At 37.2% G+C, this 22,438-nt stretch overlaps 1 protein-coding gene across 4 annotated transcripts in view; it reads right to left on the bottom strand.

The window, feature by feature from the left end:
* The window catches only part of LOC125270478 (diacylglycerol kinase gamma), a 146,701-nt gene extending 124,316 nt beyond the window's left edge, over nt 1-22,385 (bottom strand). For 2 of the 4 annotated variants that reach the window (XM_048194125.1, XM_048194126.1), the window contains exon 1: nt 3,056-3,406. The gene's annotated coding sequence lies outside the window, so the exon portion shown is untranslated. Of the gene's footprint in view, nt 1-3,055; nt 3,407-22,263 lie in introns of those variants that run through there. The other 2 variants (XM_048194127.1, XM_048194128.1) reach the window with 2 other exon arrangements.
* Nucleotides 22,386-22,438: the final 53 nt, after the last annotated feature.

The raw sequence follows: 22,438 nt of genomic DNA on the forward strand, positions 1-22,438 counted from the left end.
AAAGGTCTCCCTCCTCTTTGGCCCGGAGAACATGGCGTCCATGATTTCCAGCAAGAATTTCAAATTTGGACTCGTCTAACATTGAACATTTTTCCACTTTAAAAAAGTCCATTTTAAATGAGCCTTGGCCCACAGGACACGACAGCGCTTCTGGACCATGTTCACATATGGCTTCCTTTTTGCATGATAGAGCTTTAGTTGGCATCTGCAGATGGCACGGCGGATTGTGTTTACCGACCGTGGTTTCTGGAAGTATTCCTGGGCCCATTTAGTAATGTCATTGACACAATCATGCTGATGAGTGACGCAGTGTCGTCTGAGGGCCCGAATACAACGGGCATCCAATAAAGGTCTTCGGCCTTGTCCGTTACGCAGAGATTTGTTATGTTATCTATGTTCTATTGTGAATAAAATATTGGCTCATGTAATTTGAAAGTCTTTTATTTTTCATTTTATTCAAATTTAAAAAAACGTCCCAACATTTCCGGAATTCGGGTTGTATCTATCTATGTACACAAACCCACAGCCGGCCCTGTGGTTGTGGTTTTTTTTTTTTTTTTTGGTCACAGAAATGTATAGTCACAGAAGAGCTGCAGAAGGAACAGTGGAATACACGTACACGCTAGAACATACAACTTAAGTAGAAATATCATCTGATTGATAGATGCACTGAGGGCATTTAGGTATGGATCATGTTCTGGGTCTGTTTGGGTATTGCTGTCTGGGTAAAGATAATTTTTTTCCTATTGATTTCACAGAAGCAGAATCAGTGTAGCATGTCCAGGCCTAAAGAGCAGACAGGAGCATTTACAGTAACTCCTGTCTATGAAGTGAATATTACTGATGCATTTACATTACATGCCTTTTAGAGTTTTCTTTTCTCAAGTCAAACACAACTCAACGACTCTTGAAGTGCAAGTTACCACAAAGCAATTCTTTACGATGTTCATAAATATTAAATACTTAAATATTTACCACTTATGCATTAGTAAAGTATGTGACTGAACTGAGATTTTGCACAATATCCTTAATGGTCCAGAACAATACAATGGCTGATGAAAGAGTACAAGGAAAGAGAATTTGACACGCACTGTTGAAATTAAGCAATGCTAAATGGGCATGCATTTAATAATAAATTTCAAAACACAACTTTCCCCTTATTTAGGCATGCAAGGTTCTTTGTGGTTGCACCAAATCAGAAAATCTATGTAAACAGTTTCTTTGCAAAACACTGCTTTGTTTTACTGAACACTCTCATAAATAGGAAAAAATATTCTCAACATAGAATAGAGAATAAATGTAGCTTTTTACCATTCCTTAAGTGACTCTCTGAGCTGAAAAAACATGAGCAATCACCACCCCCACCCCCACCCCTTCTCCCGGGGCCTACATGCTCAAAAAATCCTGGGAGTATTTACAGAGGGGTTGGATGTCATGGCAACAGGAGGGTTTGGTTCGAAATTGCAATGCAATGACATGGAAAAGCCAGGCAAGACCTGCTCTGATTCCCAGCTAAGGGAAACCTACTGCCCTTAAATTCAGTCTGAATGTCTGTTAACGTAACTGAACATCAACAACAGAGCACTAACAAAACGACCAATATATCCAGCTTATATTGAATAAAAGTAATATTCTGCAATTCTTCATATTATTATTATTATTGCTGTTGTTGTTGTTTCAGGAACGATAAAGTAAATGACATTAACGTGAAGTACCTACTTGGAAAGAAGAAGGAGAAAAGACACTAAGGTACTGAAATCACTATATTGTAACATGTGCTAACAATTGTTCTAAATAAAACAACATGCATGCTCCCGTTCTATTTCTTTTAAAAAGTTTCCCACTAACACAGACGTTCAGTGTGTCTTTCGTAATGTGTACTTCAAGTGAGGACACCAGGATAAAACACTGTGCTTCTCTACCAGACAGAAACATATTCATCAAGATCGGCATAGTAAAGATGAGAGACAAGCCAAAGAAAACAGTGTGATGTTTATTCAGGCTCTCCTTTATCGTGAACTCCATTAAGATATTCCGTGGCTGACTGCTCTTTTTGACCTTGGATAGTGTGTCATGAGCAATCTTTTCTCTTTCTTTATATTTCTACTCAGTGTGTCTTTTTATAATGACTGAGAGCATGTCTAATTACTGAGCAAAACACTGCAAACATGCACACAAACATTTGGCTTGCGCTCTCTGAGGACTGAAAACATGAATCGCGTCCTCAAGCAGCTATAGCGAAAAAGCTCAAAGCTTCTACCCATGAAAACACACACACACACACACACACACACACACACACATACTTCTCAAGCTGTTCCTGCTTCAGAGATTCTGTTGAGACATGAAGACCCAGTGCCTTTGGTGATTACATGATGAGCCTTAATTAAGCAAGCTGATTGGAGATTTACCAGCATCTCCCAACCACATGATAGCACAGGTTTGTGAAGAGAATGAATCATCGCACACATCAAAATTGATTGATTGTGGGCCGCCCCAGGGCATCACGGAAGATGCCAAACAAACCCGGTCAAATAGTCGAGCTGTATTTCCCCTCCGTATCAACAGAATCCATCAACAAGCCACCTATCCATCAACCGACGGCATTGATCTCTCAGCTCAGTGTGAAATATAAACACTAACTGCGCTCTGACATGTCAGACAAACTATGGCAATGTAGACCATAACAAAAGCACTAAGCAGGCAACATCCTGCACGTGAACTCTACAAAGCACAGGAAACACCTAAAATCATCTCCTGCGAGCCGATGAGGATGGTGCAACTGAGACAAAAACCCAAATAAACACAAAGCGCAGCAATTAATCCAGACTCTAAAGTTAAAAAGCCTTGATAAACATACACATTTTGGTGTGACAGTTTCTGATCTGCAGGCTTTCGTGGTTGACTGACAGAACCATAGAGAACAGACACCGTGAGAGGAAAACAAGGGTCACCGGCTCGGCAGACGGCACTTATCGGTACGTGCACAGAGAAAACACACGAGAGAGCAGAGAACAGATGTGCGTGAGACAAAGAAGGACAAATCATACCCTACCTCTGCTTGTTCAGGTGATGGTGTCCATCAAATCCTGCCTGATCTGAGTGAGAGCACAGACGGGCTCACAAACAAAATGCAGCAGAGCTCAGGCAGTGCTGGAACCAGCTCAGTCAGCGGCAGAAACATCCCTCCCCTCCTGCATGAATTAATTAAACCTTCTCTCGTCCTCTCCCTCTCTCTCTCTGCCTCTTGTGATTATCCTTCAGTGTTGCATGCAACGCACTCCTTTGGCTGTAGCGGATGAAAATGTCCCTGCACTTTCTTCTCTGACAGCCTGTTTACAGAGTACTCTGCTGTCGCTCTGTTTCTCTCTCGCTCTCTCACTCTGCACACACTCTCTCATCAACAGTGCAATATCAAACTGCTTCTCATAGGACCAGCCCTCCCCCTTGCGAACAACCCTAACCACCACAGTTAGTGACCCTCTACTGTCTTTTACAAAACGTGCTATATAGAACAGAATCGGTAACACTTTACAATAAGGTTTTATTAGTTAACACGAACTGAGAATTAACAATAAATCTACAGCATTTATTAATCTTTCAACATTTACTAATACATTATTAAAAATCAAAAGTTGTATTTGTTAACATTAATGCGCTGTAAACTAACAACTGTATTCTAATGAACTAACATTAACAAAGATGAATAAATACTGTAACAACTGTACTGCTCGTTGTTAGTTCATGTTAGTTAATACATTAACAAATGTTAACAAATGAGACCTTATTGTAAATTGTTACCACAGAGTCTGAAATCATTTCTGCTATAAAGCCAGCTGAAAAATGAATAAAGAATCCTGAATCATGATCTTTAAAATGTGGATGTAAAATAGCTTTAAAGGCCTTTAAAGGAGTCATTTACTTTTTAAAAAAATACATTTTATATATATTTTCTACTTTTTTTTTTTTTTTAGTTTTTGTGAAAGAAATTACATTTTTTTTCAGAAAGGATGCATTAAATTAATCAAAAGTGACAGTGAACACATTTACAATATTAGATAAAAATATATTTAAAATAAATGCTGTTCTTTTGAACTTTATATTCATCAGTTAATCTTGACGAATAAATGATAGCACATTAAAGTATTAGGTCAGCTGTTTGCAAATCAGAAATGCGACTTGAGCACCAAACCAGTATATTAGAATGATTTCTGGAGGATCATGTGACACTGAAGACTGGAGTAATGATGCTGAAAATTCAGCTTTGCCATCACAGGAATGAATTACATATAAAAAAAATTAAAAAATCACAATATATAATCACAAATCACTTAAAAACATTTAGAAAAATTGTACTGACCCCAAACTTTTGAATGACAGTGTAGGCTAGACCACCTGCAGTACTAGAACCCAGTTTGCTTGGATCCTATTTAATATTCTGATACAATCTAGTGTTAATAACAACAGTTCTATTTCAAAACACGACTGGACAGACTGCAGTTGTTTTGCTCTTTTCTATTTTTATAATAAATAACATGCTATATAACTCTGCTCATTCTGTAGAGCCAAATACAACCACAAAATATCATCATGCTGGTATTATCTGCTATAAGCTAAAAGTTTATAGTAATTTGAGAAGATCGCAAAGCTATAATTATGTACCACTGTAACCTCTAGGTGGGCACATGTCATCATGTGGCTGGTGGTCACAATACCATTCCAATACATTCAGACCCATTCATCGTAAACAGAATGAAATCACAATGCAGCACTAAACAACTCTTGCTGCTTACTGAAATCAGAGGATGACTGCAGACTATTCGAAAAAGACCCTATGAAATCATAATGAGTTTTGTGGCTCTTAGTTTGTCTGTCGGCTTTGAGGTCGGAATGTCCCTCCCACCAATCGACTAGAAATGGTGCTAAAATGACCAAAGCCCACTAACTCCTAGAAGAAAATGGTTAAGCCATTGGACTTCCTGTAAGCACATAACACAAACAACGCAAAGCAATAAAAAAAGTTTATTACACTGTTTTACAGTGTATAATATAACTAATAATACTATATTAGTTGGAAAAGAGAGTCACAAAGCTTTTATCCCACATTAATCTAAGCAGAGAGAAAATATGCATTTAATATATCTAAAAATATTGATGCACGTTCATAGATTTAAGAATAATAGTGAGAAACTCAATGGACACTCAATTTTCAATGTCACATTAGGATGATATATGGTCCCTCAAAGGACGATGGGATGAGACCGGTGCTTATCAACTGAATAGGGAATTAAGCTGTAGCACCATCTCTCCATCACTTAATTTGAGAAGCAGACAAAGGGACAGAAATAGCCCGGGAGTGCTCCTCCCCTGCTCCTATGATCAAAAGCAGACTGTTTTTGTCTGGCCTGACTTTCACCTAGGTATGCCATATCCACTTTTCATTCAACCCCCCAGAAGAGAGCAATCGCGAATTTGCTCTAAAAGACCTTTTTAGGTAAGTGGTTTCAATCAGAGGGGCATGAGCTGACCCCGAAGCCTCCGGCCTGTTGATATTCTGCAGCTGAAGGACAGAAAAAATATCACACTTTTAACCATAGACAAAAAAGGAGACAAAATGGTAAGACTGTACTTTTGGTGATTATTTTAGAATGGTAAGCTGGCCATCTTGTGCATATAGAAATGTGTAGGAGTGTCAACGTGAAGAGACGTCTGTGTTTCGAGTGTTGAAGGTAACAGAGAAGAACCACACCATCTACATGCTTCTTGCAATTGCGCAACAGCAAGAAGTAACATAAAAACCCACAAAGTGTGGTAAAAGTACATGGTGAAATGCACTAAACAATATGTTTGAAAAGGCAAGAAAAATACAACAGGGAGAGAAAAATGTATATAGTTATACACGGCTGCATGTAACATGTCTGTTCTTTCTCTCGGTCTTTCTCTAGTGCTGTCTCTCTTTCTGAGGGGACTTTCCCTTTTTCTGTTAGAGATGGAGGCGTTGTCTTTTGGAAGCAGAGCGTATACTTTCACTTCCTGTCCCTATCTTATTGTCCTCTTTTTTTGAAGATATGAGCCAACATTTTTATGAACCAACAAGCATTTGATTATGAATGAACAAGACCTCATATGCTCTTCATATAGATTCTAAATATTCTCAACCTAATATTCACCTAATATATATATATATATATATATATATATATATATATATATATATATATACAGTATCGCACAGAAGTGAGTACACCCCTCACATTTTTGTAAATATTTTATTATATCTTTTCATGTGACAACACTGAAGAAATGACACAGTTTACAGCTTGTATAACAGTGTAAATTTGCTGTCCCCTCAAAACAACTCAACACACACAGGTGTCTAAACTGCTGGCCACAAAAGTGAGTAGACTCCTAAGTGAAAATGTCCAAATTGGGCCCAAAGTGTCAATATTTTCTGTGGCCACCATTTTTTTTCCAGCACTGCCTTAACCCTCTTGGGCATGGAGTTCACCAGAGCTTCACAGGTTGCCACTGGAGTCCTCTTCCACTCCTCCATGACGACATCACAGAGCTGGTGGATGTTAGAGACCTTGTGCTCCTCTACCTTCTGTTTGAGGATGCCCCACAGATGCTCAATAGGGTTTAGGTCTGGAGACATGCTTGGCCAGTCCATCACCTTTACCCTCAGCTTCTTTAGCAAGGCAGTGGTCGTCTTGGAGGTGTGTTTGGGGTCGTTATCATGTTGGAATACTGCCATGCGGCCCAGTCTCCGAAGGGAGGGGATCATGCTTTGCTCATTCATGGTTCCCTCAATGAACTGTAGCTCCCCAGTGCCGGCAGCACTCATGCAGCCCCAGACCATGACGCTCCCACCACCATGCTTGACTGTAGGCAAGACACACTTGTCTATGTACTCCTCACACAAAATTGACAACATCTGAACCAAATAAGTTTATTTTGGTCTCATCAGACCACAGGACATGGTTCCAGTAATCCATGTCCTTAGTCTGCTTGTCTTCAGCAAACTGTTTGCGGGCTTTCTTGTGCATCATCTTTAGAAGAAGCTTCCTTCTGGGACGACAGCCATGCAGACCAACTTGATGCAGTGTGCGGCGTATGGTCTGAGCACTGACAGGCTGACCCCCCACCCCTTCAACCTCTGCAGCAATGCTGGCAGCACTCATAAGTCTATTTCCCAAACACAACCTCTAGATATGATGCTGAGCACGTGCACTCAACTTCTTTGGTCGACCATGGCGAGGCCTGTTCTGAGTGGAACCTGTCCTGTTAAACCGCTGTATGGTCTTGGCCACCGTGCTGCAGTTCAGTTTCAGGGTCTTGGCAATCTTCTTATAGCCTACGCCATCTTTATGTAGAGCAACAGTTATTTTTTTCAGATCCTCAGAGAGTTCTTTGCCATGAGGTGCCATGTTGAACTTCCAGTGACCAGTATGAGAGAGAAAGAGCGATAACACCAAATTTAACACACCTGCTTCCCATTCAGACCTGAGACCTTGTAACACTAATGAGTCACATGACACCGGGGAGAGAAAATGGCTAATTGGGCCCAATTTGGACATTTTCACATAGGGGTGTACTCACTTTTGTGGCTAGCGGTTTAGACATTAATGGCTGTGTGTTGAGTTATTTTGAGGGGACAGCAAATTTACACTGTTATACAAGCTGTACACTCACTACTTTACATTGTAGCAAAGTGTAATTTCTTCAGTGTTGTCACATGAAAAGATATAATAAAATATTTACAAAAATGTGAGGGGTGTACTCACTTCTGTGAGATACTGTTTATATATATAAAAATTGTCACATTTTTTATAATCTTAAATTCAAGTTAATAATCTTAAAGTCAATAAATTTATCTGTCTGTCTGTCTATCTATCTATCTGCAGTGACAGAAAACAGGCGTTCGCTTCTGAATCCAGCACTGAGTTGAAACTGACAGTGTGACCCTGCTGTACAGAGTCATTGTGGAAGACAGCAGGGTAAAGGGACAGAGATCCTCACACAGAGTCCAGAAGGACAAGAGAGAACCTGGGGGGTGGGATTCACTTGCTATTTTTATCCCTCCGGCTGTCCCTTCTCCCCAGTGAGCGGAAATGCTGTCCTTCACGCCTAACCTCAGAGCCCACTGGGACCGGTCACCTCATTCTCATCATGAGTGAGAGCACCATGGGAATAAAAACCTCTCGCTTCACTTTTTTCCTCATTTACTGTGCAACAACGCATGAACCACACAGACTGCACTAGTAGAGCTGTGGCCAAAAGTACTGGCAGTGACATACATTTTTTTGTTTTGAAAAGCTGCTGCTTCAGTTGAGTTGTTGATTGACATTGCTTCTAGATTATTGTTCAGAGGGATCAGATGCATTCTAAATAATTGCAATAAGCTTCATTGGCCAAAACATTTTCTTTATCAGAAAACCCCAAATTTGGGTCCTGGCACAAATCAACCAGCTAACATTATTTCACCAATCGTATCATCAGCACATAAAGTGAGAAGATGTACTAGTCAGGTAAAATCACTCAATCATTTTGGGGTATGTTTTACAAAAGCATGGTTAGCCAACTAAAGTCGCAAGTTCCGTCATTATCAGCATAGCATCACAAAGTTGTGTGGTTGGAACCAGTGGTATAGTCTAGTTTTTTGTAGTGAATATACTGTTGTTTTTTCCTCCTAGCCTCATACTCACCCATCCCAGAGCGACACCCTATAAGCACCCAACATGATGCATATAGTATGCATCTGATCTAGGCTACATGTAATTGAGAGCATTCTGAAAGACTGCTTGTGTGTGTTATCAACATGTCAATTTATTATAAGCCACACAAAACTTTAACAGCCAATGACATTTACAGCTGGAGAGACTGGTTTTCTACTGTTTAGTGTCAATCACCATCTAACTCAGCCAGTTAAGGTCTACATTTAGCCTTAGATGTTATGAATATGGTCCCTGGAGCATAGGTTTTATGAGCTGGCAATTTTCAATGCACATTTAAGAGTGCAAGTTGCAACTATTATTAATAATAATGGAAAGATGAGGCTTATCAGTATGTCACAATATCACCTTGTTTGGACTTTGTTTTCTGTTTTGCACCATTTCCTGCCAGTCTGTCATCATAGTTATACATTTCAATTCACAAGCTTGCAATTTGTTACTATATCAGTTATTTTAGATATAGTACAGTACATGGCAAATTTTCTCAAGAAAAAAAATCTCTCAACTAATGCTGTAAAATATACATAGGAATCAGTTGGTACTACATTCATATTAAAGGTTAAAATAAACTGATTTGTATATACAAACTTAAATTAAACTTAAGGATTTTTTTATAATAATAAAGTTATAATAGGCCTACTAAATTTAAAATTATTTCTATTCCAATTCGTTTTTTTAAATAAAAACATTTAAAGGGTTGATGTCAATGTGACAGATTTATTCAAACTATTGAAGAACATTAAAAATTATAATTAATATGTAATATAGTGCATATATTTAGCTAAATGCTCCTCTCTAGAGTTCATTTTTCTAGCGGACCTACGAGTTTATGGTCACCTGAATATGTTTGTTCTGAGGTAAATGTGATGTTACTTTTGTGTGTTTAAAAGCTGTTTTAGTGAAGTTCACAACGTAATTTCGGGAGGAGTGAACACATCTAATCTTTCAATTAGTGAAACTCAAACATAATCTCATGAGGAGGGAACTCTAATCTTTCAATTACATCCAGAGCATATAAGCAGCTACTCACCCTGCTCTGGCATCAGTTGTTTCGATATCCCTCCACCTCCCCAACTCCACCACATAATTTAGGCATCTCATCTATCGTACTCCTCTTCCAGGCACTATAGTAGTCCCTGGGGGGTATATCCAAGCTCGAGTTGAAGCTGCTTCCTCGAGCCCCTTAACCTTATTGGCTTAAAGATTTTATGAGGTAACGAACTTGTGAATTAACGTCTTTCCGCAGTTTAAACACTGATTGAGAGATTACACAAGACATTATAAGGATTTTGGTAAGTTGTACTGTATCTTTTAACATACCTTCAGATGTTCATTCATGTTTATTTCACGCTGTAACTGGTATCAAAGCGGAGGATAGGATCAGTTCACATGCGCTTCCAGCGCTTCCTAGTATAATGGGCAGAAATATGAGACTTTGTTTTATGTCAAAATCAACAAAGCACAAAGCTTATTGCGATTTATTGGATGGTTACATATCCTCATGCTTTTTTAAGTGGGTATATGGAATCAATATCTAACACGGAAAGATCTCTAACGTTACTTGTCGCGATAATATAAAACTCCTCTGATATTAGAGTAACAATTACAGAAGAATAAAATAAATCGTATTTTGTTACCTTTTGGAGCTTGAAAGGGCTCAGCTTGAGCAGAAGTTTTATGTCATCACCACTGTCCTCGTCAGAGGTCATTTCCCAGTAAATTCAGCAAATAATGGGCTAGTTTTATGTTTGAGGTCACGAATATGAGCCCATTCGCGATCTCAAACGTATTCTCAAAACTATATAATTTTCAACATCTTCAAAATCAATATTTCGATCGCTAACAGCTTCACCAGATTCATCCAGTAACAGTTACAGTCATATTTGATTGCGTTCAGTACTTGCTCTGCAGTAAATCGCTGAGCCATTTCATGTTTTTCTTATTATTTCATTTTCTGTCTAAATGAGTCGTCACTTCATCATTGTGTATCAGACATTGCCACCTTGTGGAATAAAGGTGAATTGCACTTATTCCGTCATCTAAGATTCAATTATTGTTGTGCAGAAAAAATATACGTACACTTATACATACCTCGGGTCGTTTGCGACCCTATACAATTTTTACAAAAAAAGAATACAAAAATAGGCATTCTTTTATAATTTTATGATTTGTTTCTTGTTATATTCTTTATAATGAATTGATTGAACTGATCCTATCCTCCGCTTTGATACCAGTTACAGCGTGAAATAAACATGAATGAACATCTGAAGGTATGTTAAAAGATACAGTACAACTTACCAAAATCCTTATAATGTCTTGTGTAATCTCTCAATCAGTGTTTAAACTGCGGAAAGACGTTAATTCACAAGTTCGTTACCTCATAAAATCTTTAAGAAGGTTGATGAAAAATGAACGAGGAGGAGGGTAGTGAATGACGTCCCGGGTCACTAAAGACCCGAGGTATGCATTTAAGGGATAAGCAAGCTGACATTCAGTACAATCTATATTGTTTATTTCAAATATATACAAATGTCACTTTTAGTTTGTCAAGAGATTTAAAGTGCTATTTTTGAAGAGTGTGCATGTGCATACGTGCTCTAGTATGTACAGTAAGAAGGAGACTATGATTGAATCTGTAAATAACTGAGAAAAATGAGAATTAATAATCTGAATAATCAGCCATTAATTTGATCTCAAACGGATTCATTAAAAGAAGTTATTACTCCACCACCTGCATGACATTAACCAAAGTGGCTGAATGACAAATTAGCGCCAATACGGTTTTCGGTTTCATGACTAGCTAGATGATTTCTTTAATGATGCATCGAGAGGTGAGGCGAAGACTTTTGGACAATGGCCTGGTGTCAAGAAGGGCAGCAAAGAAGCCACTTCTTTCCAAGAAAAACATCAAGGACAGACTGATATTCTGCAGGACGTACAAGGATTGAACAGCAAAAGACTTGTGCAAAGTTATTTTCTCTGAAGAAGCCCCCTTACTATATGGGACATCTGGAAAATCAAACGTCCGTAGAAGAAAAGGTGAACGCTAACATGAGTCCTGTGTCGTGCCAACAGTTAAGTATCCTGAGACAATCTATGTGTGGTGTTGCTTTTCATCCAAGGGACTTGGATGCATCCAAGAGCAACTTCTCCCAACAATCCAGGAGCAATTTGTGTGATGATCCGTGCATTTTCCAGCATGATGGAGCACCATGCCACAAGGCAAGAGTGATAATGAAGTGGCTCGGAGATCATTACATTGAAATTTTGGACAGGCAGCTCCCTTGATCTTAATGTCATAGAGAACCTGTGGTCATTCCTCAAAAGGCAAGTGGACAAGCAGAAGTCCACAAATTGTGATAAACTCAGCCATCAGTCAGGATCTGGCCCAGATGCTGATATCCATCCAGCATGCCAGAGTGAATTGCAGAGGTTATGAAGAAGAACGGTCAATACTGTATATATTGACTCTTAACATAATATTGAATGTTTTTGCCAATACAAGCCTTTAAAACATATGAAATGCTTATCATTGTTTTCCAGTATTCCACAGAAACATGAATAAATAATCTAATACAGAAGCAGCAAACTTTGCAAAACAAAATTTATGTCAAAATTTTAGATCAATGTACTGTATAGACCTATATCAGTACTATGAGTGTGTGAGAGTGTGTAGGAGGAGTGTGAATTGTAAGACATGCATGCAACTCCTAATTCCTCAGCCTGGTATGTTATGGGAGGTATAACAATAGAAAAAAAAAAGGAGGAAAACAGATTGCAAAAGTCCTTATATACTGACAATTTTTAATGCACCAAACTTTAAAAACTTTTAATGATCGCTTTTTTGAGGAAACATAAAGAGAGATCACATAATAACAAATCTTTAAAGGGTTAGTTCACCCAAAAATTAAAATAATGTCATTTATTACTCACCCTCATGTCGTTCTACACCCGTAAGACCTTCGTTCATCTTTGGAACACAAATTAAGATATCTTTGATGAAATCCGATGGCTTATTGAGGCCTGCATTGCAAGCAATGGTACTTCCTCTCTCAAGATCCATAAAGGTACTAAAAACATATTTAAATCAGTTCATGTGAGTACGGTGGTTCTACCTTAATATTATAAAGTGACGAGAATATTTTTGGTGTGCCAAAAAAACAAAATAATGACTTTTCAACAATATCTAGTGATGGCCGATTTCAAAACACTGCTTCGGAGCGTCTTTTGTGTCAAATCAGCGATTCGGATCACGTATCAAACCTGCTAAAATCATGTGGCTTTGGTGCTCCGAATCACTGATTCGATTCTTAAAGCTCCGAAGTTTCATGAAGCAGTGTTTTGACATTTTAATCAGTTCTAGAAACACCTACATCACCGGTCAAAAATTTTGGAGTCAGTAAGATTTTTTTAAAGAAATTAATTTTTTTTTAATTCAGCAATTAAAGCATTAAATTAAAATTGACAGTAAAGGCTAGAGATGAGTCGACTAAACAATACTGCTGCTGCTAGATGACCTTGGAAAATTCAAGTCATTTACATTTTTTTTGCACACTGATGTTTTGCTTTATATTTTTACAAAGGCTACATTTATATTATTGTCATGTTAATGCTGCATTTCAAAAATAATATATTATTTTCAAAAGTGTATATTGAAAAGTGTATTCAAGTGTAAAATTTCATTTTACCTCAGACCTTGCATGCGTTTCTTTTTCTCAGTGTCACTCACTCGCAGCAGGCTCAGAAAAATGTCCACTTGGAAAACGAGCGCATGAAAGAATAACAAATACACCAAATTGTAATTAGAAAACAATTTTACAGCATTCAAGGTTCACTTCATAGAGTATTGGAATAAAGTATTGGTACAGATGTGGAAATAAAAATAGCAAAAAAAGGCATAAAGGCTATGTTGAAACATATGCCTCTGTGTTTTTTTCTCTCTGAGTTGGAAATAAAGGGAGGGGAAAAAGCACCAGTTATATGACCACCAACGGGTGCAGTGGACAAACAGTTCTGCATTAATGCACATCCTAGTCTGTGACAGACAACCATGAGGCTCCATTAAATCTCTACCCCATAATGAGATCCAAAGCTACATCACTAGGCTGGCAGGCTCATCCCCAGAGACACCAAGATAGGAAGAGAGGGGAGGAGATGGAGAAGATGCGACGAAGAAGCACAGCACAAAACAACTACAACAAAGCTGACGAGCTTAAATTTCATAAAAACATCAGACTTATTCAAGAACATTATAATTGTAATTCTTGGCTCGCATCAAGCAAGAAAAAAAAAAAAAATGTTTTCAAAAGAAGTTGCAAAGAACAGATTATCATGGTTTGAATTGCTCTTTGAATTAGCAACAGGCACTTTACGTGCAGATAAAATAATAACAGCTTGTACAGAGGAAAAAAAATATGACAGTGATAAATCAGTCTGAGGCATGTATGATCATGGTTCAAACACAAACAACGGTAAAAGGATTTCATGGGTACTTAGAGAGATTCGCTCATTTCTGGGAAAAACAGAGAACTGCAATACATTTTCACACATGCACAGCCTGATACTGCATGTTACTGACACCCACCCACACGTACATAAAGGTCACACATACGCACACGAGGTGAAAAATTGACTGTGTCTTATCCTTGCACAGACAGGACAACACTAAAAGAACTGACTGGCTTTCTATTGTACCACCTGTATTATTATAGTTGTTTTCAGTACATTTTAAGTTAAAAAGCATGATTTTGGTAATTCAAGCAGATTGGTATTACATTATATAACGTAATAAAATATGCAGTTCTAAGCTCTGAAACTGACAGAAACATTGTCACCGTATTTTGCATAGTGAATTTCTGGCAATCGGTTGCCGTTTTTATACCATAAATTTAACAGGATTTTTTTTTTTTTACAGTTAAGTAATAAAAGTTGAGCACATTTGATGCTAGCTATTATCTAGCTATTATTATTCACAATATTACGCCAATAACAAATTTAAAAAACGATATAAATTTAAAGAAAATATGCCATTGGAATGTATTACATTGATTTTATTGTGTAAAAGGTAACTAGTATTCGATACAAAAAAACAACATTTTAATACAAATATTATACAAGTATACATTAAAATAATATTATTACAAGTAACAGTTAATTATCGTAACTGTTTGTGGTTGCTAAACAACATAGAATATAGAATGTGCACTACAATCAACCACATAATATGTGGATTAACAATCAGAATTTAAAGGTGCGACTATCTGTTTTAAAAACAATTCACTAAATGCTTAAAATAATAATTCTTTGCACAAACCACAGTTTGAGGACATAAAAACTTCTTGCGCTGTAACAGTGACAAAAGCAGGTTGAAATCCTCAGCTCATCTTTTTACCACAGTCATGCACACATTTGCAAAGAGATAGAGCTCTGGTTTCCTCTGCAGGGACCTCCTGCTCTCACTTCAGCATTTCCTTTGATGTAAGCAACGGCACTAGCTTTACATGAGTGTTTAAAAACACTGCCACCCGGTTTTCAGTTGTGACGTTATATGGATTCCATGTACTTCATTATGAACAGGTGCTTGGAATAACACCAGCACAGCACTGACAGGGAATCTATCTGCACATCTATGCCCTGACATGAGAATCAATGTCTCTGGCAGGCTCTTGATGAATGGTTAACATTAGCGTTACTATGCACACAGTACATTTGCTACCACCTCTATTAGCATGCAAATGCACACAGAGTATCCTACCTTCAAGAAGCAAGGGAATAACTCTCACCCATATGCATCTCCCTGTACAAGTTTCCTTTTAACCTTGGGACTAAATACCATTAACATTAATCACACTACTATTTGTAAATGCGAATGTTGAAATCATGCTTAAGGAATGGCCAAAGTGAGTAAAAAAAAACTATAAGAGGTGATAGATGATTCATGATAAGAGTTGATAGATGATGCTAAAAGCAAAAAATAAATGTAATCTACATTTTTACATTTTAATTTCTACCATAATTTCATCGTGGTGAGCTGTCTTGCTTATGTGCCAGTTTTTAATAATTCAGCATTAGGTTTAAATAATTCAATTTTGATTTAAAAAGTAGATATTGCATTTGAAAATTTAAAGGCATGAGAAATGAATGCAGCTGGGGTTCTAAATGTATGCTTAATGCAACATTTGACACATACACAATCAAACTTTAATTGCCTAAAAACTGCACTTCAACTGTGAGACTGGAATTTAATAAAACATAATAATATATTATAAACTGCTCATTCTTTCAATCCCAAATTATGAGGTCAAACATCGGAAGTAAGGTGCTGCTTGCGGTTCGAAAATCAATATTTTGCCCTAAAAAGATTACACACTTGGGATCTATTAGGTTGCTATAAATACACAACTGGAGAGTTCATTCTTCAGTGATAAGCACTGTTTGCTTTCGCAATAAAACAAACTGGGCCCGATGAGCTCCAGCACATTATTACTTTTCCACAGTTGCATCATTTTACTGCTTGCCTCCAGACACAGCCTCTCTGTTTGCTCACAATCACATGGACCCGTCAGGTAATTGGTTTTACTTTGAGAAGAGCACCATGTGGATGTGTGTTTTTTTACCCCTATGAGAGGTCTGATGGAACTTGTGTTTACTGAGACAGATCCTACAACTGCTGCAGTGGGAAAATCAACCATGTAAAGCATCAGTCATGAGAATATTCTGGGGTAAATGAGCAATGGATGGGAAGAGGCTGCGTGGAGAAGAAGGGGCTCGAAACAGCAGGTGGCAAAGAGCGATCTGACTCAGCCGCGAGCCAAGGGTGGGTGGGACCTCACAGTGCGAAGGGACAAAAACTACTGACACCTAATCATTACACCCACCACTGACAGATATGTTATTAGTGAGGGTGGAAATAATTAAGTGAAGTCGGCAAGTCAAGGAATGCAATTTGGGAATAGCTTTTCAAAGAGCAGGTTACCTTGTGCCTGTGGTGGGGCAGCGGAGGTGGCGCTTCCCCTGTGGCGTACAGCGATACATTACAGTGTCACATTGGACAAGTTGGACAAAAGAGAGGAAAACAATACTGCTAAACTTTTGAATTGTTCTCTCACAAAAACACAAGCTGCGCTGAGTGTACCTACATTTTATGCACTTGTTACAGTATATCATGCATTTTTAATGAACTGCATTATTGTTTAATAAGCTTCTCTTTCTGCTTCCATGGAAATATAATAAGTTTTCTTTCAATGGTCTTAAAATAGATAAATGAATTATTGAGTTGATTTGGCCTTGACTGTCAGGTAATATTTTTTTAAGAGTACATTTTTGGAGCCATGTTCAGTGTCCAAAACAAAATTACATTTTAAACTGACATTTTTGTTTAAAGGATTAGTTCATTTTCAAATAAAAATTACCCCAAGCTTTACTCACCCTCAGGCCATCCTAGGTGTATACGACTTTCTTCTTTCTGATGAACACAATTGGAGAAATATTAATAAATATCCTGACGCATCCTAGCTTTATAATGGCAGTGAGCGAAATCAACGAGTATGAAGCATCCATCCATCATAAACATACTCCACAAGGCACTGGAGGGTTCATAAAGGCCTTCTGAAGCAAATTAAAAGAAATATCTATATTTAACAAGTTATGAAGTAAACTATCTAGCTTCCGCCAGACCACCTTCCGTATTAAAGTTAAAAAAAAAAAAAAAAATGGAACTGGCGTTGAAGCTTAAGTTAAGCTTTATCCGTAAGTTGAATAGGGAAGGCATAGGACATAGCGTAAGCTTTTTGAACTTTGCGAGGCATTGTGCTTTCTTCCTAAGTTGAATACGAGCTTAATATTTTACTTCATATCTTGTCAAATATGGATATTTTTTTTACACAAATGCATCGCTTAACTTCAGAAGGCCTTTATTAACCCCCCGGAGCCATGTGGAGTACACATTTATGATGGAAGGAGGCAATTTCTTCAGCTCATACTCACTGCCATTATAAATCTCGGATGCTTCAGGATATTTATTAATATATATATCCGATTGTGTTCATCAGAAAGAAGAAAGTCATATAGGATGGCTTGAGGGTAATTTTAATTTGAAAGTGAACTAATCCTTTAAGAATGTCTTACATTTGTTTCTTAGTTGTTCTACTTTGAAAGTTGCTACCTCAGAGAAACATATAATTAACAGAGCATCAAAAGCTTGTTTAAATAGGTTGTTGATTTGGATATAATGTTTTTCCCATGATGGCATCATCACTCACATGTTTGAGAAACTTGTATACAATAAGATGATCAGTACAGCAGTACCTTCGTAACTGTTTCATAATGATAAAAAATCAACTTGAAAACGCTTAAAAACAATGTATTTAACTTGATTCCTAACAAGCAACATTAATCACAGAACAATCTGTACAGTAAAAGATCATAATTGAGGGTGCTCAGCAGCCATATTGGTTAATGTATAGCTCAAGCCACATTTTCTCTTCTGCTGAATGATATTTACTACCACACCATCTGGATTAATATGAAGCCAAGGCTATAGGCTGGAAAAGACCAAAGAAATGTGTAATAATAAGGAACTGAAAGGTCATGTAAGCTAATGAGCATGACATGCATATATCAGCAGAACATTTCCTAAAAACATTTCCTTCACTTTCCCCTCTCTGTTATAGATATATTCCAGCTGCCCCTGTGTAAAACTACACCTTGGACACCTCTCCTCCCTGTAAATACGGTGCTAATGTGATTAGCATGCCTCTAGGGCTCATTACAGAGAACGTAATTAGCAGTCAGAGGAAGAATAAAAGGCAACATCCATCCAGAAGATCCAACTTATTTTCACAATTTCATATTTACATGTTTACTAAGCAGCAAATTCAAAAACAACAGAGGTGGCTTGAAGAGATCATTCTCTAATCATATTGTTACCGATCTAATGCTCAGGTTTTGATGTAAACGAAAAGGGACAGAAAGAAGGCCACCAACCCCAATGAGATGGCCTGGCAATGACATCAGCAGCTTGCTGTCACCATAGCGATGGAAACCTCCCAGGGAATACAAAGACCTGGAATGCTAGTAAACATCTCAATGTACAAACCTCATCCCCTCGGTCAGCTGAAATGTATTTTGGTCTGTAGCATTATTCTTGAAAAAGTGTAGTATCTTTAGTATTTGTTTTTCAAGCCATACCACTTTATGACCATAATTTCACCATTATGGTGTAATGTGGGTGGGTGTATTATCGCATTTAAGGATCTGTTAAATACATACACTCATTAAATAGAGAAAATGCAGACTCAAGTTACAACTCGAGAAAAGCAATTTGTAATGTTTTTTTCCATTACTGTGAATCAATATAAACATCATAAATAATAATGGCAATGCAAGATTATTGCTTAGTCTAGTGTGGTGGGGGAATTTCCTCAATGCTGTAATCCTTGCGTTTTTGGGTAAAGAATAAACTATACTATTTGGATAAAGAATAAACTTTGCATTTCTGTATCATTTGTTGGCAGATAGCACTCTGGAAATTCAATATGAATTTCTATATACCTTGTTTATGTAATTGTTTTTTGTAAAACATACTATTCCCCTCATTGTCTGAGTAATTCTGTTGGCCTTATTTGTTTTGCCGTGATGAAACATAAGCAGCGTGTTTGTGTGGGGAAACCTTGCCGTGCTGGCATCCTTCCCCAATGTCTCAGCAGTTTTTAATTAAAATGCTCCATTTGTGCCACCTATCCTGGTTGGCTGAGAAACTATATAAGAATAAATTGCTGCCCTCATCTCCAGGCAGATGGCCAATGCTTTGCATTTTGCAGCCTTTTATTTAACATCAATGGGAAGGAGGAAAGGCGTAAAAGTATTACATTCAACTTGCAGTGATTTGATTGCAGTGTCCCTGCAGCTGCAATTTAACTGATGAACAGCTAGCTCCATCAGTAACACTTTATTTTAGGGTTCAATTCTCACTTTTGACTAGTTGCCTATTAGCTTGCATATTACTAGGATATTGGTTGTTTATTACTACTTATAAAGCACATATTAATGCCTTATTCTGCATGACCTTATTGTACATCCCCTAATCCTGCCCAATACATAAACTTAAATGCTACAAAAAATACCTTAATAAATATTAATAAGCAGTAAATTATGAGTTTATCGAGGCAAAAGTTGTAGTTAATGGTGAAGATGTGTTCTCCATTCTGAAGTGCGACCGCTCCATAAAATAAATAATTCATATTTTATTTTATTTTATTTTTTAACATTTATTGCTTACATTTTACAGTTGATTTCTATATAAAATGGGACTCAGCATTGAGAAATGCATTATTAGTTCATGTTAACTAATGTAGTTAACTAATGAACCTTATTGTAAAGTGTTACCAAATTTTCTATTGCTGTTCTTTAGCTGCCAAATTATTTCTTGATTTGCTATTAAATCTCGAAGGATATGTTTGATATTAAAACAAAAATACAAAAAAAAAAAAAACAACAAAAAAAACCATTTCAAATAATGGCAATTCATTTCTCCTTCAGTGAATCATTTTTTTGAGGTCTTTTACACCATCAAACTGCATTTAACACAATTAGCACCTCCCCTTGACATTTCTCCATTTCTCTCAATTGCTTTCTCTCAACTGTCACACTTAACTATGGCCCAATGCGGACAATGTTCTATATTTTACAATTTCAGGCTTCTTCTCTCATTATCTCTAGTTAGAAAAGGTCACTGCTTCTGTGTTGTTTTTCCTTGCACAAAGACAGTTCTACAACAGTGTTGTGCGAGCTACTACAACACAAAAACATATGGCTTGGGTGCCTGTTGACAGCCCACACAATTAGACTTCTTTCTGCCTGACATCAAATCATCAAATATGTAGTTAGCATAGCTCAGTGTGTTACATAAGAAATGATTTGGCTGCTCGTTTTGACGCATTTCATATACTGTATACCAAAAGTACGTCTAAAGTGAGACAAACCGCAACATTCCTACACGAAAGTAGCACATCACTTTATTAATTAACTACAGTAAAATACACTGCAACATTTTAATTAACATGAAATGAAACTGATGAAATTATATTTAAGATCTTCTGTTCTTTCACATTCAAATCTAAAGAGTATATTAAATTTGAAGTCTAAAGTATAATGCTATAAATTGCATTCAAATAGTTTGAAAAGTGTTACATTCATTTTCCAACATATATGTTGTGTAAATTGCTCATATTAATTTTTTATCAAAGATAAACTTTATGCTTCTTAACAGAACTGATATATCACATTTATATCTAAATTTTTCCAAATCCTGGCTTAACATAAGTCAGAGGAAATTGTTTTTCATATTTTCCTCATATTTCCATGACAATGTGCTTAGCTCTGATTTTAAGATAATCTAAATGGAGAATGAAGACACTTTCTAGAAAGTGTGAAACAGTATCTATTCCTTTTGCATTAAGATCCACGAACCTACACCATATCAGCTACGTGCGTTCATTCAACACAGAGGAAGGCTCTTCTGTTGTGATTTAAAAATGGGATGGAAACTTTAAAGACATAGGTCATGTTTAAGGTCAGGCGTATGGTGTTAGATACCAATCTGGCTTCATGCTGTTATGACAACCTTGGAAGAAACACTGTGAATGGATCTGTGCCTGTATATATTGTGTTTAGTATCAAGAGACATCATTCTGTCAAACACTACTGAATGCCCATGATGAATGTCCTAATCGCAACACGTGTAAAGAACACAATACAGAACTACGTAACAGCCTTAGAATCTGCAGAGCAAAGCAACAACAAATGAGCAAGATGGAAAAATGAAATGACCCCACATCCGTTTGTCCTTTTGGAATGTTTTTGATTTAAAAGACGTGGATGTATTAAAGAGAAGGGGGCTGATGTGCCAATCCCCAATCATTGAGATGCAGAGAGCAGCTTACTGCACTGTGCAGAGGAATGATGAAATAAGAGCTAAAAATAGCAACCTCCCAGGATCCCCCTTTGCCCAGCACTGTAAACACCTCATTCTCCAAACAGTCCTGGGAAAAGCACCACATCTGCAAACCCCTTTTAAAAAACAAGAGTGCTTATTTTTAAAGTATGCTTTACACACATGCTGCAGGCAATTATATATATATAAAACATACAATAAACAGATTTTGAAAATGGTAACACATCTGTCTACATGAGTGAACAGCATAAACAATAAGGCTATTGATTAGGTTGTGTTGTCCATTGATATTTATAAAGCTTATTGTTATTCACATTCAGATATTATTAATGCCATGATTAAAAATGCATGAAGACATCAATCGCCATAATATCTTAATTTCTATTCTATATTTTTTTTTAAATGGCCCACTATTAAAATGTTATCAACAATCAATGCCACAATAAAAAGCAATAACTTAACAAGGTGAAATCATATAAATAATGAGGCAATGTCCGTAACATTTTATCATTCAGTGTCATGAATTAAACCGCTATTTGCAGTCTAAATCCCGAGTAACTAATAAAGGAAATAACCTACCCACAGATGAATTCATTGTGTCCTCATCTCCTCGCTACCCTGGAGTCGTGACTCCGGCTGTTTCTCAAAACCTAGCGACCTGCCTACCTAGACAGCATTGTTGGGCATCATATGCACGTGCAGCATCACATCGTGTGCATGAGTTGAGCTGACTCGAAACGCTACGAAGCCCGAT

The sequence above is a fragment of the Megalobrama amblycephala genome, linkage group LG6, assembly GCF_018812025.1.
Source record: "Megalobrama amblycephala isolate DHTTF-2021 linkage group LG6, ASM1881202v1, whole genome shotgun sequence".
Classification (NCBI taxonomy): Eukaryota; Metazoa; Chordata; class Actinopteri; order Cypriniformes; family Xenocyprididae; genus Megalobrama; species Megalobrama amblycephala.